General features: G+C 38.7%; 1 long non-coding RNA gene across 1 annotated transcript; it reads left to right on the top strand.

The window, feature by feature from the left end:
- Window positions 1–27,597, top strand: LOC123462034. The gene is made up of 3 exons (XR_006638053.1): window positions 1–142; window positions 472–640; window positions 27,488–27,597. It is a non-coding gene; the product is annotated as an uncharacterized LOC123462034 (long non-coding RNA).

Here is a 27,597-nt window from a genome sequence, read left to right as displayed (position 1 = left end):
GAAAGGAGCTGGAGGGAGGTGGACTGGGCTGGGCTCCGAGACTAGGCAGAAAAGCGGGACAGAGAAGCCCAGAGAAAAAGAGGAAGGGATCCCCGGTGGCTACTGCCACCCACAGGGACAGGTCCTCAAAACCAGGAGGCAGGTAAGAGAAGAAATGTTTCAGCATCCAGGCAGCCACTTTGGATAGGAACCAGGCGGGTGGAAGTAGCTTGTGGTCCGCCAGAAAGCTGCAAGACAGACTGAGGTCCACTTGTCGAACAAGGCTCTGGGCGCTTTATATCTGCGGGCGGGCGCGCTCCCACTCCGAGGCCCTCAGCACAGACATCTCTTTTGGCCTCTGCTTAGGGCTTGGGGCCTTACCCGGGGAAAGGTTTGGGAGTCTTTCAAGAGAGTTTCAATCCTCCTGGCCTGAGGCTAGGAAACCCCTCAGACAGTGCTTGGATCTTAGCATGTAGTCTTTTGATTTTTGAGACCCCCAGGAAGATTCTCAGCCGTTTGAGGCTGCCCGGCGTCGGGGCGTCGGCGAGCGGCTATCTCAAGGCGCAAGTGCACAAAAGATAGCTCGAGTCTCTTCTCAGGCGATCCAAGATAAGAGGAAACGAGAGCCAGGTTTTCTGACTTCCAACTCATTAGGGACCAGGTAAGGTCAATGCTTTCTCTATTATGTCTTTATCTTAAAAGCGGGTCAATTTAAGATAAGGGGGGGAAAAATCCAGGATCTGTGTGAACTATGCTGATAAAGACTGACCCCTTTCCTGAGCTAAAGCAAGCTCGGCAGATACTCATTTTCTATAAACAAGAGAGTTGTGAGACGCTGCCTTGAATTCTGATCGGATGTCTCCAGTCTCGAGACACAGTTCCCCTCTCCTCAACCCCACTCCCCCCATCATCCCGTTATTAGAGTGAAGCACAGTGGGCTGCTGATTTTATTTGTGAAGAACTGGAATTCCACTGGGAAATGTGAATCTGAGATGATGTTCGGAGGAGGTCTGCTGGCTTGTTCATTTCAAATATGGCTTTCTGTTAAAATGGGAGAAAGTGGTATATGGCTATTGAGAAGGATGAAGGCGAATGAATCCTTTCCTTCCTCTGCTCTTCTCAGCCTTCCAGGCTGGCGTGCTTCCTCATACAGTGTTCCTGAGCTGCAGGCTACTCTCGGTGGGTTCAGTTGCGGAGTCTGCCTCCATTTGGTACACAGAAAGTTTTCTGGTGTCTCATTAGTGCGTGGCTACCGGAAGGTGTGACCTATGTCCAGTGACCCTCACAGGCTTGCCCACACAAGTGTCTCAAGGAATCGATATGGACCCAAGTAAATGTGTGCTTTATTCAAGGTGCAGGCTAAGGTTGGCGCGGAGCCTCACTCCCACCACATAGTTGTGTTTCTGAACTTCCTCTTGTGAAGTTTTAAAGGAGAAAGAGCTGGCTTGGTAACGGCATGCAGCTTCTGCCTCATCGGAAGCAATAGCTAAGGTGGCCAGCTGCATTTCTTTCTGATAGTGACCTAATGTCCAACTTGGAGGATATCGAGGTGCAATCCTGGGTATCTGCCCCACTCCTCACTTGGTAAAATTTCCTGTTTCATCTCTGGTTCATAAACATGTGTTCCTTTTGTTAATATGATAATGTTATGGAAAGGGGGAGATTTCACTATATTTTTCTGTTTTATTTCTTTTTGTTATTAGTAAGAAATCATGATCACTGCAGTGACTTGCCTGGAAGATAAAGAAACACAAGCATAAATATTGTTGACACTAAGACTTAGTAAAAAACAAAAACAACTCTTTCCTCCAAAATAATATTTAAAGCGTTCTCTGTATGTAGGCATAGATGTGTGCACAGAAGTCTATGTATGTGTAAATAGAAGTCTATACAGGTACACATTACATATACATGTATCTATTTTAAAGATATTTTAAAAGGAAAATTTAAGTATATAATAGGATGTTAGATTCAAAAGAGTTGAATGTTTTTATTCTCAATTAAGATAGCACACGCAACTGGAATTTATTTTTTTTTAAAGTTCTTTAGTGTTACCCATTTTAAGGTAGAATATTAACTTCTTGTCCTATAAAAGTCTAGAGTTTATTATCCTTGAAGAAATATTAAAATTTGTTCTTCACAAATGCATGAGATGCAGCTGAGTATGAGACTTATGGCAATCTATTAACAAGAACTGTTGCCCCTTGTCAGACTTATTAGAATGAGTATTACTGCGCAGCTAACAAAAATCAGAAGGAAAATATCTCTGATCTTCATTTATATTAAATATCTTCTATATCTTGGTCTTCACTAATAGTAGAAATAAGATATAATAAGATATAAAATATGTTTGTTGTTAGGCAACAAGAAAAAGGGTCAAACTGTCCATACCTCCATAATCACATCTTAGGAAATACTGTCATTGATACACTATATCACAGAGGCTGTTATTGGTGGAATGTTAAACGTTGTATTTCTAGGAGTTTGGGCGATTGTGCTTAATTTTGTTTCTACAATACTAAAGGTGTTAGGTCAGGAGAAGTGTTCTTGGGCACTTTCCCGTATCGCAGTGCTCTGAAACTGTTCTGTGGAAAATTGCTCAGAATAGGACAGCCCTCCACCTTGCTACAAATTACATTCTCTCTCCTAAAGATGTTGCTTGAAGGTGTCCAGAGCTCTAGGAAAACAAGAGTATATTTGGCCTGTGTCCTACTAATTTACTAGATCTCCCCAGCACACGCACCACCGAGTACTGTGCTCAGATGTAGACCTAGGAATTACTGTAATGACATGTAATGACACAAAGAGGACCGAGGGCTAGTTCCTCTAAACTGGTTATTCTCTGACCCAGGAGACCCAGACAATACATGCCTGTAGGGAACAAAAAAAGTTAAAAGTCTGAGAATCTGGACTCCAAACAGGCTTGCAGAGACAAGCTTCTTTCAAAGAGACTTGGAAACCCTGGAAGATTAAACATCTCTCCAGACCTGGCCACTCCTTGGTGCCTTGAGGTCTGCAGGCCTGAGTGAGAACTAAGTGAGGTAGGAAGGCTGGGCAGGGATGGCCTTTTCCATCCCTTATGACTTTGCCTCAGAAAGAATTACAGTCTTGAATCATATAGGCAGACACAGAGCACTCATTTCCTCCCCTGCGTCCCCCTCCCACCTCAGAGAAGTTGTAACTAGTTCATCACTACCCATCAGCCTGTAGTGTGAACTGGAATGTTGATTGCTGCTCCCTTCCTGCACTGCTGAGGCTGGGACCAGGGTGCAACCAATGTTGAAAGTACTGCTTTATACTCAAATTTCACACAACAGGTAAAACTCAGATATCTCTCTATCCATCCAGAGTCCATGGGCTTCATACTGAAATCAAATGGGTAAACCTTTTGGAAGTATTTAACAAAAAAGCTGACCTACCCCTAGCCTATAATCTAACACTGAATAAGTCTAAAGAGAAAAACTCTAAAATTTTTGAAACTATATTAGCACATTGACATTAAACTTCCTGTGTGAAACCATTTCGAACAATGGCAATACCACATCAATATCAAATTACTTGTTAAAAATTATGACATGACTAAACACACAGATTCTATTAGTTTATGTCTCTTAATGTTGGGAATTTTCGGGTATGTGGTTCTGTTCATTGGAAAGACAGGAGAGAGGAAAGAGAACTGAAACAGAGAGGAACACCTACCTGCCCTTGGTGAAAGCAAGTGGGTTCTGCCCATAGGTGTCACAGCTGAGAGGAGCTGGTTATAGCTGGGCCAAAGTGTTGGGTGGAGGGAGTCAATGCTGGGGGAACATGTTTAAGGGGAGATGCTGGTGGAGAGGGCCTGGGAGATGGCTGGGAGGCAGTATATGCACCAAGTCTGAGCTTTGAACTGGCAGCACAATGGTAACATAATTTATATCTGCCTGAAACATGTTCAAATGGCAAAAAAGTTGCAAAACAGATCGACCTTCCTGAGAAGAGAGGGAACTAGTTACAGAGGTCTGCAGCCATCATCCTTTTTCAATACATTTTAAACAAGAGGATCTAGTGAGTGATTCTGATTCAATACACATAATCAGTTTGCAAGTCTTATTTCCATTTGAAAACAGGGCCATTTGCAATCATAAGAGCCGGACACGCTGAAAGATACGCAGTGCATTCCGAGCAGATGATGGGTGACAGAATCTGTAGGCAAGCACTAAATATTTTCTTCTAGGTTCAGACCAGCATGTGTGTGTGTGTGTGTGTGTGTGTGTGTGTGTGTGTGTGTGTATCTTTAGAACCAGTATATCTTAAGTGGAATATTCCTGTTGGATATAGAACTAAATTGTTTAAAATTCAAAACTCCATGCTTAAGAAGAAAAATTTCCAGGAAGGTGCCAAGGAAAAATGCTGACTTCTCCTCATGGTAAAGAATATGCTACCGAAAAGATCTGATGAAAAATTCTAATAATAAAAAAAATGAAACGTTCCATAGGGGTAAAGTTTGTGATCTTGAACAGCACAACCCCTCCTTGGTGTGGGGGACTTGGGGGGAGGCTATGGGGGAAAGGTGCAGAGGCTGGGGAAAAATCCAAAAGACATCACTAGGACCTTGCAGTTACACCACTTAAGATGTGTTGTCAGAGGTCACAAGGAAAAGTGTGGGCACTTGAAATCTGGGGTCTCTTGTCCTGGAAACTTGCTTTCCAGGAACAAACTGAGCAGCTGTCCTCTGCATTCCCCTTCTTGCCAAACCCCTGCTCAAGGCTTCACCCTGCCCACCATAGTCTCTCCTGCAAGCCTAGCCACAGCCTCACTCTCCTTCATATTTTATGTGGCCCCCATCCTAATCCACCGCAGCTGAGGCCTCTCCACCGAGTCCAGAGGAGAAAAAATCTTTGCAGTGTGCCATTGTGGACAAGGCTACTAACCCCTCCTTGGAAACAACAACAACAACAACAACAACAACACACACACACACACACACACACACACACACACGCACGCACACCTGATATGTGGGAGTGTAGAAACTCCTGTGAATTCCAACTGTAGAATATACAGATTATAGCTCACTGGGTCATGATAGTGATGCAAAAGTCTAACCTGAAGGGATTTATAAAAATAAAAATACAGTGAAGTCCAATCTTTGAGAAAACCAAAATCAAAGCCAGCAAGCTATTCCTGTTCTGATAAATTTTTATCAGGAAAAAGTGGGGTGGGGAGTCTCATTCTCTTCTCAGACACCAGTGTCTAATGAACTTTCTAGTAAGCTGAAATGCAATGTAATAATAGTATGTGCTTAATGCTGATTCCACTTTTATTTCACATGTGGATAATTTATTAACCTCAAGTTGGTACTTCTTTGGCAGGTGTTGTGTTTTTATATATTCTTGCAAAGTGTTTTGTCTCTGGGAAGATCTTAGGAGAACCAGCAGACAGAAGTGTATATGTATTTAGATGGTGGGGGGGGGGGCAGTGGAATTCCACACAGTTCCTAGCCTTGCTTATTAAATTTTCTGCAAAACTGTTTAAGAACAAAAACCAAAACCACATTAATATTCTTAACAGGCACCTAGTGATAGAGATCCCAAAGATCTAAAGACATCTTCCCTACCTCCCTATCACCCCTCAAAACCTCTTTTCTTTCCAGAATCTATCCAATGGATAAGACAGGTTTTTTAGAGGCACTGTACACTCTGGGAGGAGGGATAGGGGTAGAGATAAAACCATTCACACTCCCTAGTTCTGAAAACTGGGAGAACAGAGCTCCTACAACTGGAAGTAAGTGAAGGTAACGCTGGGACCAGAGGGACCCAATCTCCTCTGGCCCAGGACAGTTTCTAGACTAGGCTTAGCTGAGCTAACAGTATAAGATACCCTGGATCAGCAGAGAGCCAGAACAAGTTGCCAGACAGGATATTTCAGCCACCTACCACCTCCATAGTGATGTAGTGACCACATGACTACTTCTAGAAGTCATGGTTGGTTTGTATTTCTCTCTCCACACCTTCTTGGACCAAAGATACATAGGATTGGGGTTGCTAGGCCAAACAGGTGCAATTAGAATGAGAGAGGAGGCCTTAGCCCACCTTCCTCAGGATGCCTCCTTCCTTGACTCCCATCAGGACTCAAAAAATCCCATTCAGGAACATCTTTCTTCTTGTATTCATAGCCTGCCGTAACTTTAACATCAATTTGTTTCCACATTCTCTCCCATTTTCCATTTCTTCATTTCAATGCCTGTTTTACTTGCTTTCTTGTCCAATTCCAGACTCATAGCTGCAGTCTTTGTAGGCAATTTAGTACCATTTCCTTAATGTCAGTACTAAAAGGATGGACTAAACTGTCAAGAATGAAAGCCAGTAAGGTCCATATGGGAGGCCATTTGGAGAATAAGAAAAGCAAAAGAATGGCCAAGGTCTGTCTGTCAGAGGACTAGCAAGAAACATGGTAGAAGCAGCAGAGAAGCCAATTCAATTAATTGGGAAATTCAATTAATGTTAACAGATGGGGAGGAAGGAGTACAGCCCCACATAAGTCACAGCCTTGGCTGGCCCACCATAAAGCCCAGTGAAGAGAAAGCCCGTTTGTATTTAGTTGTCTGTTTCTAAGGTAAGGGTCAACTCTACAAAATACTGCCTCTCTGGCCCAGACTTGGAAACCCAGACCATCTTGCAAGTGCAAATTAAGCAGGTCTTGGGGTGCAGACCAAGTCTATCGTCCCAAGTCCACCCGGTTATTCCTACTGGGTCAACTCTGGGCCCTGGGCCCCACCTAGGAAGGTAAAATTTGGGAGGAGCAGTGGTAGGGAGAGAAAACAGTGACTTCTGGAAACTTCTGTAGCAGACAAATCTCCTTCCTTTAGGACACATGCCCCGCCTACCTCTTTAGTGGGTAGAAGAGACTTGGAAAGGGGGTTTATTCCTCGGGATCCTAGAAAGAGGCATCACGTGGAGGGTGTCCCAGCTGCCTAGGAACGTGCTGGGGAAATTTGGCTGGGACTTAGGAACAAATCCCAGTCCACTGCTCTCTCCGAAGAGCCCTGAGCTGCTTCAGATGGTGGGCGGGTCTGGAAAGGAGTATTCCTCGCTTCCACTCAGTGGGGCCACATGTTTTGGCAGACGTTTCCCTCCCCCTCCACACAAGCAAAGGAAAAAGAAAAAAAGGAAGAGAGAGAGAGGGGAAGAGAGGAAAAAGTCAAGAAAGTCTTCCGGGCCAGCTGGTTGTTCTCAACCTCGGAGCCTGGCGGCAGCAGCAGAAAGAGGCCCGGGCCGCCCGGTCCACCACCACCCCGGCCGAGAGGGGCTCTGCGCCGCGAGAAGGGAGTCCTCACCCCACCCAGGCCCGCTCAGGGGCTTCTCTGCTAGCCCGTGGCCCCAGGACCCTTCTACTTTAAGAGTCACACACGCTGCGATGTGCTCTAGCTACATCATAACCCTTCAGATCCCCCCGCAGGACACGGACACGTCCCTGGGCGGTGACCGCCGAGTTGCAGGGTTGAGGCCGCGGTGGCCCGCGAGGTCCCCGAGAGTGACCACGGCCAGCGCGAGCCGGTCGGGGATGGAGGACCGCGGTCCAGGCTCCGCTCCGGCCGCCAGAGGCCCCCCGCATCCCGAGCTCGCTCGTTCGTTCCCTCCCTTCCTCCCTCCCTCTCTCTCCCTCCCTCCCTCACTCCCGTGGCCACTCGGCCGTCGGGGCTTTTCCGGGGGAGAAGGGGGCAAAGTCGTCCCGGCCCGGTCCCCGCGCCCGCGTCCACCACCCCCAGCCCAAGGCCGCGCCGCGTCCTCCGGACACGGCCCTCGCGCTCGCGGCCTCTCCCGTCCATCTTCTCTGATAGATCGGAGACAAAGATTTCCATCTCTGGGGCGATTTGTTTCATCTCTCTTAAATTCAGAAACGGAGTCTTCAAAAGTCTTAATGTGTGTGTTTATTTCTTTCTAGCGTTCAAATGAATGCGAAGCCACGGATCGAATCCTGTCACTCATTTGGGGTTAGCTTCTCCCGATATTTCACACGGAAAACAAAACTTGGGTCTCTCTTATTTGTACTTGTCCTTAACCTTTGCAGCAACTGCTGTAGATGCGGCTCCGTCCATTCTCTAATAGATTTTACCAGGGCCTGGTGACAGAGAACTGATTTCTTTTCTATTAGGGTTTAGCACATCTTTGTTGAAGGCCTGTAGAATGACCAGGGATTAGATTTGCATCTCTTAGACGCCCTGTGTGGTCTTTGTGTGAAGCTTGTAACTGTTAAAAATGACTTGTTAGGAAGCGTGTGGGCTCTCATCGCTCTGCTTTTGACAGAAAGATTGTGAAATTCAGATTGGCCCTGTAGGATTTAGCCTGCAGATTCCACCCGAACCCCAAGCAATTAGACCCTAATCTCACTGCAATCATGTTTGAGTTAGGATTTGTTGCACTTTGTTTACTTCAATTAAAAACCGTAGAATGAATGAATGAATATATATATATATATATATATATATATATATATATGCATTCTTTTCTTTCTTTCTTCGTCTCTTAAAGTGAAATATCCAGGAATAAAAACTCAGGACTTCTTAGAAACGGTTTTGGTAGTGATAGGGATTTTTCTTGTGTGATTTTCTCGCAGGCTGCTTGCCTGTCTCCCCCCGCCCCCCATTTAAATGATTCTTTCTTCTGTTGCTCGCTAACGCAGCGAGCATCTTCACAGGGGTTGAATTCGGGTAGCCAGGGACGAACTGCGTCCAGATGACTCCCAGTTGCGAAAGGCGATGACGCTCCGGGAGTTCCGATCCAAGTCCCCAACAGGGCGCCTACGTCGGGCCTTTCACGTGGGGCCCACACGTCCAGCCCGCGGGCAGGCTGATCCCTGCGTGGACTCCTGGCACCAGGCACCCACCCGTCCGACTGTCTTCCTGAGGCAGAATAGGGCATCGAACCAGAGAGTCTGGATGACAATCTAATCTCTGAGTGTGGCAGGCAAGCTATCCGGGGGTAATCACTGTATCCACTAGGATCTAGCTTTGGGCCAGTTCCCTGGTGAGCAGAAGTGGTTCCCCAGAGAGAAAAGGGGTATCTTTCTGGTTGAGTCTTCCTCTGTGCGGGGGACCAGCTCTGCCCAAGGGCTTCCCAGCTCAATCTGTCTTTCAGGCCTTTCCTCCCCAGGATTCAGAGGCCCCAGACCTCTAAGTGATTGATGTCTCCAGTCAGGCAGTGGAGGGCAAGTCACCCAAGTCTCCAGGCTCTTGACCTTCTCAATCCTAGGCAGTCCCAAGGGTTGGGACAGTTACTATCACTTCAGATCAGGTAGTCATAATCTGTGGTGAGCATGTTACCTCCATTTGTCTATCTGGTAAGACTGTCACTTTCATTTGCTCTCATTTGGGAGGCCTGGCAAGGGACTCTGAGTGACTGCTTTTTACATTTTGATTCATGAGTACTTAGGTGCTCCTGTTGAGTCAGATCCCGTTTTCTAAATAATTGCTTCCCCTTTCTCAGTTAATACTAAAGAAATTGCCAACATACAATGAAGACAAGAAGAAAACTTACCTCAAGAAGGACTTTTGTGCCATTTATTTTTGGTTGGGAAGAGGGAGAGATGTCACTTTTAAACTACCCAATGCACTTTTCAATAGCACTTCCATAGTCACTGCTCTCAGAGGATCTTTAAAATTTTTTCTTTGTAGTTGATTTCGTCAGAATGAAGAGAAATACAGCCTGCAAGCCAGCTCTGTCTGCAATTGTCACTTAAAAAAATAGTGGAGAGAAAGTATGTTTCTGATGTATAAGTGTAGAGCAATATTAGCTGGTTTAAGCAAGTAATACTTTCTGGAATCTATTTAAATGGACCCATCTCTTTAGGTAATTATTATTGCTGTTTTTTTATTAACAATAAGAATTTTTAAGGATCCATAAGAGGAAATTTCTTTTCTGAACTTGGTTGGGAAAGGTAGAGGGAAAAGAGGGAGAGAGCATGGCTGTGGTAATAATCCTTTTGAGATCTACCAGGAGAACTCTTGATCTACTGATTGAAGACCCCTGCTTACTACCAATTCTGTGTATAGTTTAGTGTAGTCTTTCATTTGTGAATAGCATCTGTATCAAAACCCTAGTGTGACCATGACAATTGGGTAATCACACACAAGGCATCTTCGCTAATGGAGAGATTCCGTAAATATGTTTCTAGTGAATACACAGATAACAGTCACAGTGGAAGGGTCAGGTGCCACAAATCACAGATTACTCTGCCAAGGGTTGCCAGCCATCTGAGGTTTGGAAGGACATTAACTGCCTTTGCATTTTCAGAATACTCTCCCCCGTTTGTGATTTCACTTACTTGACCCTACTTCTGTTATTAAAAAGCTGGCAGGCACAATCAAGGGCAGGCAGGTTGGCTACCTACCCTTCTGGCAGCTCTCCAATAGTCCCATTTAGCTGCCAGGAGGTACTGAGAGGAGGGAATCAAACTCATGTAATCCTGTAGCAGCATCTAGAAGGTACCACACAAACTTTTGTGTCATTTTTCAGGTCCACCAATCAGCTTTGCTTCTGCATCTTTCACCTCATATTTGCAAGAAACTCTTGGCAGAATTCACTTCTGGAAGGGCAGGAATGGTAGTGATCTGAGCTAACCTAGATTTCATGTAGTTTCCTCAAAAAGTAAATTGTAGGTGCCTTTCTTGATAGTCTCAGTTTTGAAAACTACCACGAATAAAAGCAAGATTCTAATTACTGGTAAGTAGAAACCTCCAGACATTGTCCCTTATCACATAATGGTAGATCAAGAGCAACCTATGAAATTTGGAGAAGCATTGCTTCTTGTTAATAGAGCAAACTTCTGGCTTTAACATTTGCTTTAATAAAGAATTTCTTCCCCCTACTTTTTAAACTCAACTCATAGATTTAGGTACTCAACTTTCAGAAAAATGTGAAATTGAGATTATGTAAAAAATGTTTTTTTTTTTATTACTATCTCAAAGTGAAATGTACAGGCATGTGGCAAAGACAAAGCGCATCTATCTCAAATGTTAGTGGTAAGTTAAGGCTGCAAGAGGTGAGTGTACCATGAAGAGTTTTAAAGCTGAAATAAGACATCTTGGGTCCCCTTGTTGGGAAGATAGGCCATTTTTCTCATACGCTTATTTTGAAAGTGGTTAGGATCTAAGATGAGTTATCTTCACTGAAGGTAAAACTCTAATTTTCATTAGTTAGGTACTAAGAAAAGTCCCTAGATGTTGTCTAGGTTTGCCTACAAGATACTTGCTTGTATGAGAGGCTTTGGAACACTTTTGAACAAAAAAGAAAGAAAAAAAATTCATGGAAGTATGATTTGTCAGAAAGGCTAGCCAAATATAGTTTTCAAAGAATATCATATGTTTGAATATGGGTAGATGTGAAATATAAAATTTATAAAAATATAAAAAAAGAATGTATTTTTTTTCAAAATTTATATTATCAAAGTAGGGTATTTTTGTTTTGCTTTTTGAGGTAAAGTCTCACTCTAGTCCAGGCTGACCTGGAAATCGCTATGTAGTCTAAGAATAGCTTCGAACTCACAAGGTCCTCCTATCTCTGCCTACCTCTGCCTGCTGAGTGCTGGGATTAAAGGCATGCACCACCATGCCCAGCTTTACAGTAGGGTATTTTTTAAGAATAGAAAGATAGACATTAGTATTCTACATTACCACAGGGGGAAAATATTTTAATATCAGATGACAGATTTGTGCCTTATAATTTAAACAATAATGAATGATGAGCAATCTTCCAAGTTTATTAAACAAAAAAGAGGATATCTGTAAAAGTGAGTAAAATGATTTTACTGTACAAATATGCCTGGCTGCCATTTTATTAGCTGACAGTACAAATCATTGCCTGATCTTACAACTGAGTTATTTTAATGTAATGACTTCTTTTCAGATGCTAATAAAACCAAAGTCTATCATGACCCTTTATAAGTTTACTTATAAACTGTCAAAGAGCCCCACCTAAGTTGAGTATACTGACATATGCTTTCCTTGCTTACTAGGTTATAAAGCTGAAATTTATGTTCATGAACACTTTCCATCTTGACAAACACTCCCTTCCACAAAAGATTTTCTTTTAAGAGAACAAAGCAAGTGGAAAGAAGGAAATTCTAAGCTTATATTACTGAATAGGTAATATAACCTTTCATATTCTTTTTTTTTTTTTTAAATATTTTCTGTTCATTTTTTATTTATATATTTGAGAGCAACAGACAGAGAAAGACAGATAGAGGGAGAGAGAGAGAATGGGCGCGCCAGGGCTTCCAGCCTCTGCAAACGAACTCCAGACGCGTGCGCCCCCTTGTGCATCTGGCTAACGTGGGACCTGGGGAACCGAGCCTCGAACCGGGGTCCTTAGGCTTCACAGGCAAGCGCTTAACCGCTAAGCCATCTCTCCAGCCCCTAACCTTTCATATTCTTAAGTCCAGAGCTGTTAACAAACTTTTTTTTTCTTCTTTTTCCCCCTCATTGTATCTGCTGTCAGTACCTTCTGTAGTGCCTGGCATCTAATATTTGCTTAATAAATATTTTCTGATTCAGTTTTTGAAATGCTTTCATTATTTCCTTTATATAATTTCTGATATACAAAATATGAAGATAAAGGAGTATTATCAGTATTTTCTTACTTTATGTTAACAAAAGAAAATGGCTAAAATTCTAGGTGGGCTTGATGAAAATGACAGAATAAAAGAAGGTTTCATTCTTTGCTAGTCAGCAAGAGAGAAGTCTCATACTTTCCTGTTTATTAAAACTATATGAGGTGATGGTAAATATACCATTATAAAACATATTTGTGTTTTTGTTTAAAACAAACATAAAATTTCAGGTGAAGCACAAAATTAATTTTAAAAATTAGTAACTTGTAAGAGCTTTATTATATTTCAGATATAAACTTTCTATAATACACTCATCATTCAAGACTTGCTATTTTAAAGGATAACCATCTTTTGAGGAGATGAAGAGACTTGAATGTTATAGATGTTATCATTCTTTAGAGGTCAGAGTTGAGAATTTACCAGTGTGGACTTAGCAAAAAATTAAAAAAAAAATAAAGTAGTGTTGATTGTTAATGATAATTGCACATAGGGCTGTTCTGAGGAAGGTGACCCATTGGCTGCCATAAATCCATTATGTGCAGGAGAAATGCCTATTAGTTACTATGCTCCTAACTTCTGTCCCTAAGTGCATGCTTCTCACATGTTAGAAGGAACTGTAGGGCACAATGAAGTCAATGGAATGAGTCATGGTGGAGCAGGGCGGGAGGGAATTGTGAGCTTAAAAGTGGCCTCAGGCTTGGATTCTCTATGCCTTCTATTAATCTAAAACAGCTACTAGAATCATCTCTTCATTGCTTGGCTCAAAATTATTTATAGTTTTGAAGGTGAATTCTTTTATCAATGACTATGAGTATAGCACTTCAAGAGGAAAGTTTGGGCTCATGTAGAAAGGACATTCCTATTTTCCTGTGAACAGGCTCCTATAATAAATATTTGCTTCTGAGCAGTGTTTACTCAGTAGTTGCTCATTAAGATGGGAAAGATTGGAGTCACATGGCAATAAAACCCCAAAGGTGTTCCATTTTACATCAATTGGCATAAGGTACTGCTACCAAGTCCTATTTATTTCCAAATATACATTTATAGGCTTCATGAATTACATTAATTCCTTAATTTGTTCCTAGTAAGAAATAGAAGCTGAGCATGGTAGCACATACCTGTAAACCCAGCTCTCATGAGACTAAGGGAGCAGGATCACAAATTTAAGGCCATCCTTGATTACATAGTGAGTCTAAGGCCAGGTTAGACTACATGAAACCTTGTTTCAAAAAAGCAATGAAATAAAATAAATTCATGAAGCCATTTTGAAGGGAACCCTCATTGCCAACATTGTTTACCAAGTGTGACCCATATTTCTCCAAGAATTTTTCATTTTGTTCTTCTGAAGATAGGAGTTGGTATCTTATCAACAATATGATATCAAAGTTAATTGCCTACCATGAGAGAATGATTTAAAACTTGTACTTAGAGAAAATAGTTGATAGTGTTCTCACTTTGGCAGCACATATACTAAAATTTGGAGGAGAAAATGGTCAACATAAACTAAAAACACATTGTTCCAAATATCAATGTGCATCCAGACATTGTAATTGTGAAACACCATGACAAATATTTTGCTATAAGAAGAAAATTAAACAAGTTGGTTTATTCAGTCAACAAACATTCACTGAACGCTTACCCTAGACAAAGTACCAAGCATGGAGAGAAAGATAGACCTCTGACCTCACAGACAATGAGTGTGAGAAGATAGGCATGCATGTAGACAATTACAGTTGAGTGCAATGAGTGGAATCTTGTGGTCTGAGCAAGATGGAGTGGGATCCCAAAGGAAAATGTATTTATGTCTAGCAGGAGGAGCAAAGTTCATCAGGCATCTTAGGTGGAAGAAATAGCTTCAAAACAGCTGTCTAAAGATCTAGAGGTCATGATCAGGGAATTATACCTATTTATCTTACCAGAGCGTAAAGTGTGGAGAGTGTTGAAAGTAGTAAAATTGAAGGGGCAGTACAGGCCAAACCTGTTGAAGACTAATAAGTGCAGAGTTATTTTGTGTATCAGAGTTATAGATTGAAAAAAATTGAACATAGTCAGATGTGCATTTTCGAAAGGCTGTGCTGTCAGCAGAATGGAGAATGGACTGGAAGTGAGGCAAACTAGTAACAGTAAGACTAGCGTGGAACAGTACTAAAGAGAAATGCTTTCATCAAGTAGATGCAAATCCTGAAAGCGTGAGAAGAATGAAGGCATAAAGATAGTTTTCAGTGAAGTATCTTTTTAAAGAAAATGATTGCTCACACTGTGTAAACATGGCTGGTTAATCTGGTATAACCTGCACATACCTTTTACCTATGCATTATTTTATTTGCGTGATTGACAAGAACCTAGGTGGACCTTTCTGTTATTATATTGGAAGACTGTATCGCTGCATGAAGAGTGCTACTAGGAACCAGAAGACTTCTTTACATTTTAGTTTTTGAAAGACTTTGGGTTAGTCATGTTATCTCCTTGAGCTTTATTTCCTCCATTGCAAAAGTGAGAGGCAGAGTAAATTATATCATTCTACGGCTTGCAATTTTATTTGCACTTCTCCTAGTGTTTGTTTCTTTCTTCAACTTAGTGGTATCTTTTTATTTTATTTTAAAATTTGAAGAGGGATAGAGCTACTTCAGAGACAACAGCTAAGTGTACTACTTAGGGCCCAATTCTATTTTGATTGCTGTATCTTAATACAAGTAGCCTTCTTCGAGGCAAAGGTGAGGGTGTTGATGATTGTTTTGAAACAGTGGACTTTCTGCTCATATGAATCACATTTTATCTTCATCTGATTACTATTTAATCACTTTTGAGTGCTAGTCAACTAAATGAATGATATAGCCCTAATATTTCAGTTATAGATATTCCTGTCCAAAATGGTTCTATTTCTCAGGTCATATAATTGAATGCTCTCAGAAAGGTACTACATGGATAAAATTGTGGCCCTTTACAATGACAGAAACTATGCCGCTTCTAATGCTAGCTCCTTATTTTAAACTATGTATTTCTTTGGAAACTTCCTGTTATTTAGTGCCCCACTTAAAGGCTGTTTACATTACTAATATATCTTCTAGAGCTCTGGGAGTTCACAGGGTTTGTACCTACAAAACATCACAGAACCGTTACTGTGCTTCAGAGACATGCAGGGGTCCCAGGGCAAATCAAAATGTTTTTAAATGTATGACATGTGTGAAGTTGATGAAAATTCATGACTTTTCTCTGTCAAGGCTGCTTCAGCTTAAATCATCAGAGAAAGGTGAGTGCAAAGAATTTCATTTAATACATTTAATTCTGGAATCCTTGTGGTCTGTTCTGCTTAGCAGTCTGATTACAAAATAAAATTTAAAATTAACAGCATGCTTAAAATTGATTTTCAGAATTTTCAGCTTACCCCATAGTCTAGATGTATAACTTTTAAAGAGGAATTGAAATGAAGGGTGAGAATATAGTCACATTGCATAAAACATACAAAATGCATGTGAAAGACCACATGAATACTGTTAACTGATTTTATCTTATAGTCTTGAAATATTTTCAAAATTATCTTTCAAATTGAAAAGAAAATATTCAGGAAAGTTTTAAGAAATAAGAAGACAAAAATGTTGTGGATATTGAGATCAGCTGTTTTTTAAATAAAAATCCATTCAAGGCAAAATAAAAGGCATTGTGCTGTTTGTGCGGCTAAAACTGAAAACGCAGGAGCATTGCAGTTAATTAGAACCAATCAACAGGACACTTTACAGCATCCTTGCCTTCAGTGCACCATCTGATTCTCATAATACAGTTTTCCCACAGTCATGATGCAAAAAGGATGAGAAGAAAATATTTGGCTCATTAAAATATATGACATTTTAATTTCTTTCTTTTAATTATTGTTAAATAACTTATGAAAATAAGATCTTAAAAAATCCTGAAATGTTCTATGTGTGTTTTAGAATAACCTTTTTAAAATTTTTGTGTAACTTTGAGCATGATAAAAATTGATATATTTTTGGCTTTTATAAATGAAGTTTAGTATATGATTTGAGTTTTTATACACTTTATGTTGTCACTATTGTGATTGTGAAAAAAGAATTGGACTATTCCTGAGCTATTGAATGCAGGAATATTATGAATGATTAGTATATTACAAATATATTAATATTATTTATTAATTTATTACATTTATTTATTTATATATTTATTAATATATTACAAATTAAAAATACTGTATTACAGCTATTCTTATATTAATGTAGTACTGAGGTCAGTTAACTACATAATGTCAATGTCATACATGGCTTAAAAGGATATACAGTGGTCTTCTGTTTCCTCAAGTCATTTCATGCCTGGTTTTAACCAGAAAAGTTTAGCTTTTGTTTCACTCATTATACTCAAGAAAAATACTACTGAGAGAAATTATTGTTTTTGTCACCTTTTTAATGAAATTCATAGTTTGCTCATTCTAAAGAGCATTTGTTTGTTGTCTCTTTTTCTCACCTTCCTTCTATTGTACATTAAAAAATATCTAGTTTGCTAGGTTTTTAGTTAAGTTGTCATCTAACATTAAAGGCAGTGATCCATCTGATACTGAGGGGCTTCAGGAAATTTTTAAAAAAGATTGCTAAGAATATATGCATCACGACAATAGCTGATTGTCAAGTTTTGCCCCCTTTTAAAAGCTAACTTGTGAATGGCTAGCATGTCCCCCTTTTTGAAGGCAAAACTACCATGAAACTGGGGCTATTTAAGGGAATTGTCTTCCAAAGGAGTCTGTGATCCAGTCTCCAGTATTTCTAAAGCACAACTCTCCAGTGGGGGTTAGCTTGCTCTTCAGGCTCCTCCAGTCAGCTCTTGGTAGAAGGAAATATGCTTTAGAAGCAAACTAAAACAGCCCAGTTTTGACCGTTTGGTTATTGCTTATTTTATTCTGATCTGCATTTTGTCTCTTCTCATGTCACAATAAATGTTTTCTTTTCTTTTTTCCTTCCTCCTCTAAACAGTTAAAGAATTAAAAGGCTTATTGCTAAGTATTTCCTTTCTTGAAAACTGTTTCTGTACAAAAAAGGGGGTTTCAAGGAACCATCTTCTCTCCAGCATTAAACTTTGTCCTCTCTGCACAGCTTTGATCTACTTCACTGCAGGAGGATTGCTCTTAGTTAGGTTCTTCTTAGGAAATTTACTATTTATGTTGCTATGTAGAGACAAAGAGCCTTGATGACAAATACTTTAGTTAGGGTACTCATTTTATAAATATAAAAACCCCACTATGTTAGAGTGTAACTTTTTTCTTACTAAATAGTCTACCGAAGGAATAGTAATATTCATGTCTAACTTCCCCAGGATTGAGGTATTTGTCTGTCAGCTCCAAAGCATTAGCTATACACATTAACTGCTCCCCTGAAAAGCAGTTTCAATAAATAGCCTGAAATTGAATCTGTTGCATGCAGTTTGATTTATAGGAATTGGAATAATTATGTTGTAAAATACATGTTACAAAAACTCTGCTTATTTCTAAAACCAGTGTTTCTTAAAGAAAACAATTTAAGTAGAAAAGTCATTTGATAATCATAATTGGTTCAGGCAAAGCAGGACTCACATGTGATTCGGCAGCCACTCTTACTTCAGTGGCACTTCATTAGACACAATTCTCATTCATTTTTAAGTCTTAAGACAAAAAAGTTTATTATTTTTTACAACATTATTTTAAAAGAAGTAAACAGACATGGGAAGGAGTGGAATGAAATTTCTGTCAGATTTACTTGTTGCTATCCAATTCTTCAAGAAAATTTTTTAGTGAACCAAGAATATCTTATGTTTAGTTTCAGGACAAAGGTACCTTTTGAAATGAAGAGCTTAAAAAATATGTAAAGAAGTTGGTTTAACAGAAGATAGGGTAACTAAGCTCTTTGAGGTAAAAATTATCTAGATTGCAGCATTGGCACAAAATCTAAAATTTCATAAACTTTAGAACACAATGCTAGTCTTTAATAAACAGTGTCTTGGAAAAGTAAAGAAATAGTTATAAGTAACTTTTTGGGATCACCTTGTGTAATATGTTTAGGGGAACATTGCTTTACTGTTATTTTCCCCCCTTTGGCATTCTTAACTAAGTAGTTAAGAAAAATTATGTAATTCTTGAATGCTCAGAATACAAATTTAAAATGTTCAGGTAGTGATCTTGTGCAGATAGTATATAGTTAAAACAAAAGTTGAGAGTTAAACATTGACTCAGTAAGCAATTATGTTATTACTATTATTTGGTTTCATAAATGACCAACCTATATGGGTTGGATTTCAGATTCATAAATTGTTATTTAAATAGTTTAGAGATCAATGAAAAGCTCTTTTGCAAGTGATTCATTAATATTCAGTTTTATAACTTTAGACCTATATGTATTTAAACTTTACAGATCAGTAAATGTTTTTGGCTGCGTGCTGTGTCAAGGTAAAAATAATCTGTTGTAAGCTGATTGAGTTTATTTAAAAATCTATTACACTTAATACTACTTCCTACATCTAGTAGATAGAAATAAAGCTGCTTATTTCAATGCAAGGCTATTGTTACTTTGCTAAAACTGCAAACTAACAGTATCTGTTAATGAAAACTATATCTTAGATGCTGATAAATATTCACATCCTTTACAGCTTTCTATCCTGTGGGCTTTTAAATTTGTTTAAAAGCATAATTATATTTTCATAATCATAATATATGCTATTTTAAAGGAATGAGTAAATACATTTAGAATACAACTTCACTGCAGTGAAAGAGAATTTAAAATATTCATTAGCATAATGAATTATTTACTTGATTTCAGTTTATCTATTTTATACATAAAGTGAAATGACAGAATTAACTAGTGAAAACTAACCAACCAAACTAGAAACCAACCAATAGAATAACAAGAAGGAAAAAGGAAGAGTTTCAGGAAATGATACTCTCCCATCAGTGGATAGGCATGCATACATTAAAGGCATAAAAGGCAGCAGGGAGAGAAACAAAAGCTGCAAGCTAAGAATCCTGCAGGTCTGAATTAAGTAATGGAAAAAAAATGAAATCATTCTGCTTAAAGTTATTCACTAATAAAAGGAGAATCGCTTTTGTTAAATATTCTTGGTGTGATTATCAAGCAAAATTTTTTTCTCCCAGACATCCATGAATAAAACATGCATTTGAGCATTAGGTAAACAAACAATAAATGGATGAGTTCAGTTGCAACATAATAACAATTTATTTAGAAAACATATATAATCATATTTGTATTGGCAATCCAAATTTAATGACTTCTTTCAGTAAAAGCTAAATGCCTCACAAATAACATCTAATACATAAGGATTGCTTATTCTTTGCCTATTTTTTTTTTCTATTTTCCCAAAGAAACAGACCTTAAAGAGCTCTGCTGAACCATATGTAAACTAGATAAAGTATGATTTCTTTCTGGAAAAAATTCTATTTTTTTTGGAAAAATTCTTTTAAATCATCTTAATTTTAGGTTATATATGCTATAAAAATAAATTTAAAAATACATTTCTGTGAATAGGAGAGATCATGTTTCCAGGCTATACTAAGACTGTATAGCTGAACTCAGCCTTTGGCCTATTAGCCATTTCATTAACATGACATCTGTAAAACATGAATGAGAAGAAACCATTTACAATAAGGAAAGCAAACAACAGAATGAATTTCCTCTGTTGGTGTTTTATAAGACTGTTGAACAGAAAATGGAGGGAAGAACTCTCTTTAGACGATATCACTTAATTAAGTAAAGCATCCTAATCAGAGTCCCCTCCAATTGTAATGACTGTAGGGAGTCAAGTACATTTCTGTCTATATTAGAGGATCTAACTGCAATGATTTATTGATATTTATTTTAGAAGTACAACACAAAAGCAATAAAACAGTGGAAGCAAGGAGAGCAGGAACATGCCATGGCTTTCCACAGGTACAGCAAAAACACTTTGAAATCATTCCTGATTTTCTCTTGAGAGGTTTTGCTTTCTAAAATCAGAATACATCTCCAGAGGAAAACATTACTTTCCTGCATTTCAGTTGTCCAAATGTTCTCCATGACATTTCTTTGTCCATTGGGTGAGTCACAGATTTACTTTCTTCGCTGTAGGAATCACTGCAAATGAGTGGATGAGCACCTGCTGCTTTCTGCAGTGACATCACTGGATGGCATTCCAAACTGATTTTAGTCTTCAAATATAGCTTCTCTGTATGGGAGAAAGACTTGAGGAGGGAGAGTAAATATACCATATAGGCAGGCAGCCATTGGCTGCCCTCCAAGTTGCACACAGCATAAACCTGTTTATCTGCCACATTTCACAAATCTCAAAAACACATGAATAATCAGCCGATGTACTGGATAAGTGATTCACACTAGGGAACCTAACCAACATTCTGATGAGAGGATACTATGATGCTAAGATATTGGCACAAATAGACTTGTATTGTAGAAATGGCACATTATAAAGTTGATTAGTGGTTCAGAGGAGGAAATAGCCTTTACTAAAATGAATTTGAAGACCTATCTCAATCTTGTGGACTCTGGTTTGTATATTCATATGCAAGCAATCTGGAGAATGGAGTAAAAACACAATATTATCTTATGCAGATGCCATTCCAATATTTGGTGCCAACATAAAGTTGGATTCACATTGGTTGCTAAGATCACTTACCTCTAGGAACCAACATCTAAATATTAGATGCCAGTAACTTAAAAGTCAAAATGACACCAAATTAAATTACCAAAAAGGCTTACAACTTTCCATCTTGAAGAAACAAATTTTCTTTTTAGAGAGCTATGTTCCTTCTTGTCATTGTAGAACATGAAGAGTATGGTAGCAAATGAACTGGGCAAAGCAGGCTCCGTTACTTGCTGCATCACAGCTTGCTTTGTTTTGCTTTTAGTTTTGTTGTTTCTTCTTGATTTACTGATCTTTTAATCCCCCTTTACCTCATCACAGTGATTATTGTACATTAGCATTTGATTGTAAAGTGGAAGCTCTCTAAGGTTGCACAGCAAACTCAAAAGTATGCTTTGGAAAACTTCTTAAGGTTATTTATGAATTTCCATCTTGCTTAACTTCCACAAGCTAGACTTGATTATAATCACAGTAACATGAATTGTCTACTTGCTTGATATAGCTATCATTTTCTTATAAAACAGACTTGTCATCTTACTATGGGAAACGTAGTTTCCTTTACATTTGTTAACATTGAAAACTATTCCATAGAGAAGAGCAATAATACATTAAGGCAGTAAATAAATGTATACTCTATATGTTTTCTTTCACATGGCAGAAAACAAATAGCTAAAACTTTCCAACATTGGGAAAATTTATTAAATTATAACTCAAAACATTATTATGTTAGCAACAGCAAATATTGGAAAAAGTAGTAGGCCTGAAAATTGATGTTCCAAATGATAACCTGCTACATTTGAGCTTTTTGAGTTGAGCCTTGCCTCAAGACAATGTACAATGAGTTCATTGCCAATTGTATTGGCAATTGTGTTTTGTTTATTTTTTTTTCTTGCCTTGGCATTTTTCTCATCTTCTCACTTTTTGTCTCAGGTTCTCTCTCCTCAAGATCAGGAACAGAGACTGACTGAATGACTCCAATTACCAGGATGTAAAAATCCAAATCTACTTTCTGTGAGCGACCCTGAACAGTCTCTTCTTTGGCAACAGGACACTTGCATAATGTTGGGTTGCCTTTTTTTTTTGTCACTTCTCCTTATAAAGTATGACACTTCCTTTTTTTTTTTTTCATTCTTTTAGGTAAATTGCTTAGTAGAACTTGCAGAAAACTGCTAAAAAGTGATTTTTAGTAGATATGTTCAGGTAAGTGATAAGGAGAAGTCAGTGGGTACATAAGGATGACACTAGAATTATCAACAATCTGGCCTTGAGTCTGAGGACTTAACACATTAAGTTTTGTAATCACAGAAAAGCATGAGCTAAGTTTGACTTCTGAGAATATATCCACAAAGTCGAGATCATTCTGTGAACCTCAGTTAAGATCAACCACGGATTTTGTGCATAAAGAACCTCTTTTTAAGAATTGTTTTAAATGATAGTCATTCAGAGTCAAAGACAATCACCAAATCCTCTATAATCAATTCACTACAGGAACCTAAGAATAATAGCCTTGTCATGGGTGAACTTTATAATTAGAAAATAACTTAAACAGCATGTAAAGTAAAAAAAAAACAATAACAACTTTGTTTACTTGTCTCCTGAATCACACTCCCTGAAGGTGGGCATTAGTAATAGTATTTCATATTATAATACACATTTGATCCATATGCAAGCATATCTTCTTTTAAATAACAAATAAACTCTTACAGTACATTGGTTATTTTAAACTTACACTTATTAACTTAGCAATGTATGCTGGTCATTGGTCCATCATCTGCACAATGAGGGTTCATTTTATTCTTTTAGCAGCTCTGCAAAGGATATTACATAATGCAGTATTATGAATAAATCTATTACCACACTGATAAATATTTAAGTCATTTTATTTAATCTTTACTTTTCAAAATGATGCTTCAGGCAACATACATTCTTTTGTATACTTTTATAAGTGTACTTGAAGAATTCTTTCCCTGAAATTAAATCATTCAATAGAAACACATTTACAATTTTTTAAATGTTATTGCCACATTAACTGACATAACCAAAGTAGTTGTACCAATTTACCTTTCTCTGACAGTGTTTTAGAGGCAGGGATTTTAACAAAGGCTGAGACGAGTTTAATATGTGATGCCCTGTCTGCCATTCCATCTTTTTGAAGTTGGCTAAACATACTTTGTTGGCTACTCTGATGGTTGATAATGACCTTGTGGGGAGAAAGAACACTCTACAACCTACTTGCTAAGGGTTCAGCAGATCTAGAGGGCTGCTTTGGGATGGAGAATGAAAGAACTGCAGAAGCCCAGCTACTACCAGCTTAGGACCAGGTCTGGGTTTCTCCTAAAGGCACTTTGTTAAATCTTCCCCAAGTGTGGGAGGGGTGGAGCAAAAGCAGGAGTCATTCACAGAGGATGCCTTGAGGACCTGCATGAGAAGTAGGCATATTCTCCCTCTCTCATTCTCCCTCTCTTTCTCTTTCTCTCTTGATTTCCATCTCCATACAGATTTGACTCCAGGCCTCCTTGGCCTGGTTTCTAAATAAGTGTTCTCAGTTTCCATGGCTGGTCTTCATCAGGAGGGAGCTCTCTAGGCTTCCTCTCCATTTTGCCATTCAACCACTGTATGTGATTAACCTAGAAATTTACCTGACATTGACCCAGTCCCTGGGTTTGAAGAGACCTCCTCATCCTTGAAACTGCCACTCCTTATTCAGTACTTTTATCTTTATCAATTCCATTTTCATCTTGAAATAGAAACTCACAAGTGCCTCAATCTACACCTGAACCTCAGTCCTCAATTTGAGGGGTTACTTTAATGTTTGACATTCTCAAGGTTATAGTTATACTAGGACATTTAGTTTGCATTCAGCATTAACGTGCTAGGCACTATGGTAGGGGCTGTAAGGCAAAGAAAACTGAAACACAACTTCTATTTCCTAGAAGTTCATAAATTTATAAGGAGACAGCACTAACCAAAAGAGGCTACTCTTTGATAAATGTTATACAAAGAGATTTAAATCAAAATTCTGTGAAGTCTTACTTCTAGACATTTGTCCTACAGATATACCTGTGCATGTGAAAAAGTCAAGTTGTTCATTGCACCATTGTAATTAATAGTAAGGCTGAAGGAACCTTTTGAATGTTTAATAGGATATTCTGTCACTCAACTACTTTGTCTGTACTAATATTCAATGATGTCCAGAATATATTTAATACAATAGAAGCAAGGTAAGAAATGTGTATAGTGTATATTGTCCTAATTATAAGCAATTTATGACATAATATGTATTTAGTTTATTTGTATTTACAGTCATGTGCTGAAACAATGATTTATTCACTGACAGATTCTGCATATGATGGTGGCCCCATAGATTACAATTAAGTTGAAAAATTCCTACAGCCTAGTGACATCCTACATGTTGTAATGTAATGCCATCCATTTATAATGATGCTGGTATAAATAAGCCTGCTGTGTTGCCAATTGTATATATAGTACATATAACTTGTATGGTATATAATGCCAGATATTGATGATAAATGATTATAACTGGCTTATGTATTTACTATACCTGACTTTTCAGTTTTAGAGTATGGTCCTACTTAGTACAACAGTAGTTTACTATAAAATAGTTTGCCACCTTATCCCAGTCACAGCCTTGTCCATCTCATATTCATGTCATCACATTATTGCATCTAGGGGATATGTCAGGTCACTGACCATTACCTTTTAGGTCCATGTGAGTACACATTATGTGGTTCACTCAATGGCATAATTGCCTAATGACACTTTTCTCAGAAATTATTCCCATCAATAAGTGACACATGACTGTACATAAGAACATTGGTAGACCCACCTCCGGCCCCCCTGACCAAAAATAAAAGAAACCAGAGCAAGAGTTAGCTTAGAGAAGGCATCAGGGATAGAGGGGATGGGTAGGAAATGGGGGAGGAAATGAAATGTAATGAATATGTATTTTTAATTTTTGAACTGTTTGAATGATTATGTATCACATCCATTCATATTAAATAATTTTAAATTTTAAATAAAATTCCTCCTCCACAAATTGTGTTTCCTGGGGTGTTTGGAAGTGCTTGGCTCTATTACCTTGGGATAAAGAATATTGGGTAAGGAGGCTCTGAGCAATAGAAAGAGGCTTTCTTAGGGAGCACTGGGTTTTGGTGCCTCATCCATAGACCCACTGTCTCATGGAAATAACTTTTGAGCAGATGTAGGAGATATGCTCTATAAATGCCTCGAGGATGGAATTTCTTATGATAAGGATATGTCAAGACATGAGATGTGTCTTAGGAGTAGGTTGCACTCTCTAGCCTGTTGGCCTGGCTGTTAAGAGTGGCCACCTCAGTCAAGGCATGATTTGCCCAGAGCTTTATCTGATCTGCTTAAGGCATAGAGTTGAACAATGCAAAGGTTTTCTTTTTTATGCTTTAAATAAAGATAGTATGCTGGGTTCCAAATAAGGAAAATTAGCTGCCATATTACCAAAAGGCTACTTTTCTTTAACAAGAATGTGCTCCATAAATTTCCCAGAACATCACATTAAGGTGATTTGGGGTGAGGTATTGGGATAGGATTAGGTTTTGAGAATTCTGTGGTTGCTTCCATGAACTGAAATGAGGACATTTTATAAGAAGGTAGTAGAGAATAAAGCCTATGAGAAAAAAAAGACTTCCATGATTATAAATGACAGTGTTAAAAGATTTTGAAAAATGATAACCAACACACAGGTCACACAAGGACATAAGAGGTCTCTGGTACATGAGGATTACTTCAGCTCCCTGTATATCTCTGCATGCAATTTCCTCACTGCTAACACTACTTCCTTGCCTTTTTAGTTTTAGTTATGTTTTAGTTTCCTAGTGTAGTAGTTAGCTTCACATTGTTGGGATGAACCTCCAAACCAGACAGAGTTTATGGGAGGGATGAGATTTATCTGAAGCTTCCAGAGCCAGGGGAAGCTCCATAATGGCAGAAAAATCTGTCCCCCTTTCACAGGTTTACGCAGAGAGAAATACCATCAGCAACACCACATACAAGCACACTCCAGGAGCCCCAGGTAGTGCACCAGCACTATGCATACTTTAGGCTGGAATTCCAGATGTACCCCCAAACACACCTTAGGGCTAGACCCTAGGATCTGCCTACAGTGACACTTCCTGTAGCCAGAAAGCTAGAGATCTAAAGGTTTAATAAACTCCTGAATCTACTGGAGGCCATTCAAACTACCACATCCAGGAAGAAAGAGACTTGAAATGTGGAGGTTGGTGACAATGAAGACAATGACTCCCCAGTTACTTTCTTTGTTCCTCACCCTGCCCACTCCACTGCCATGTTTCACAAACGTCATTTAGTTTCTCAGCTGTCTCAAATCAATCCCAAAAACTGGTGATGAGAGCAGGAACAAGACTTTCAGACACGGTGAGGTGACTATGTAACTTATCTAGCCTACATCTAGTGTCACTTTCTTTTCAGAAGTACTAGTGAATCATTATTTTACTTCTAAGAGATTACCATGCAAATATGAGCCTGTTAAATGAATTATTGCCAGTAATCAGGACCACTTGTTACATAATATCAATAAGAGGAATTCAGGTGAGAAACAACTCTGATTATAGGTATTTAGTCCAAATGTACATCAGTTGTAACTCCTTCAATGGATTTCTTTTAGCAGCTAATTGAAATACTTTATCAGTAAAAGTCTTGACACAACAGTTATATAAACATACATATAGAAACATGGGGAAATTAAATAAGACTTATAATATACACCTTAACAAAATGATGGCTTAATTTGTACTAGCTTTGTAATTTTCACTAAATATTGTGGTAAGTAGTTCTTACTTTAAATTCTAAGTATATGGGCATTTATTACACACAATATGAAAATACTTCAGGAGGGTTGTGATTAACGCCATGGTATTCAAGTGTAGTTTACAGAGACTTTCACTCAAAGACAAAAGGCTCAAGCAGATGATGAAACACATTAAAATGATGCATGTGTACAACCAAGGACTTAATTTAGACTTGCTCATATTAGATCAGCTCTAGTTCTTGGTTTACTAGGCATATTACCAAGTATCCCCCAAGCCTAACTCAGGCTGCCCTATGGATTAGTTCTTAGGGTGGGGTGGGCAGATAAAATATAAGATGCACAGATGGATATAAACAATGAATATTTTAAAGCATAAATATATTTCCAATGTTTCATGCAACAAACTATACTCATAAAAGTGGTAGTATATTAGACATTCAAGTATCACTGGTACATTGAACCTTTATTTGTTTCTAGATCTGATAACCCTTACCCAGGGATGCTGAAGAATGCCTAGCCACCTCCTGTTGCTAACTCACATGACTACACTTGGGATCTCTGAATCCTGCACATATCCAGATGAGCAA

The sequence above is a fragment of the Jaculus jaculus genome, chromosome 7 (genome assembly GCF_020740685.1).
Source record: "Jaculus jaculus isolate mJacJac1 chromosome 7, mJacJac1.mat.Y.cur, whole genome shotgun sequence".
In the NCBI taxonomy this organism is placed as follows: Eukaryota; Metazoa; Chordata; class Mammalia; order Rodentia; family Dipodidae; genus Jaculus; species Jaculus jaculus.
This window is presented reverse-complemented; position numbering and strand designations above follow the sequence as displayed.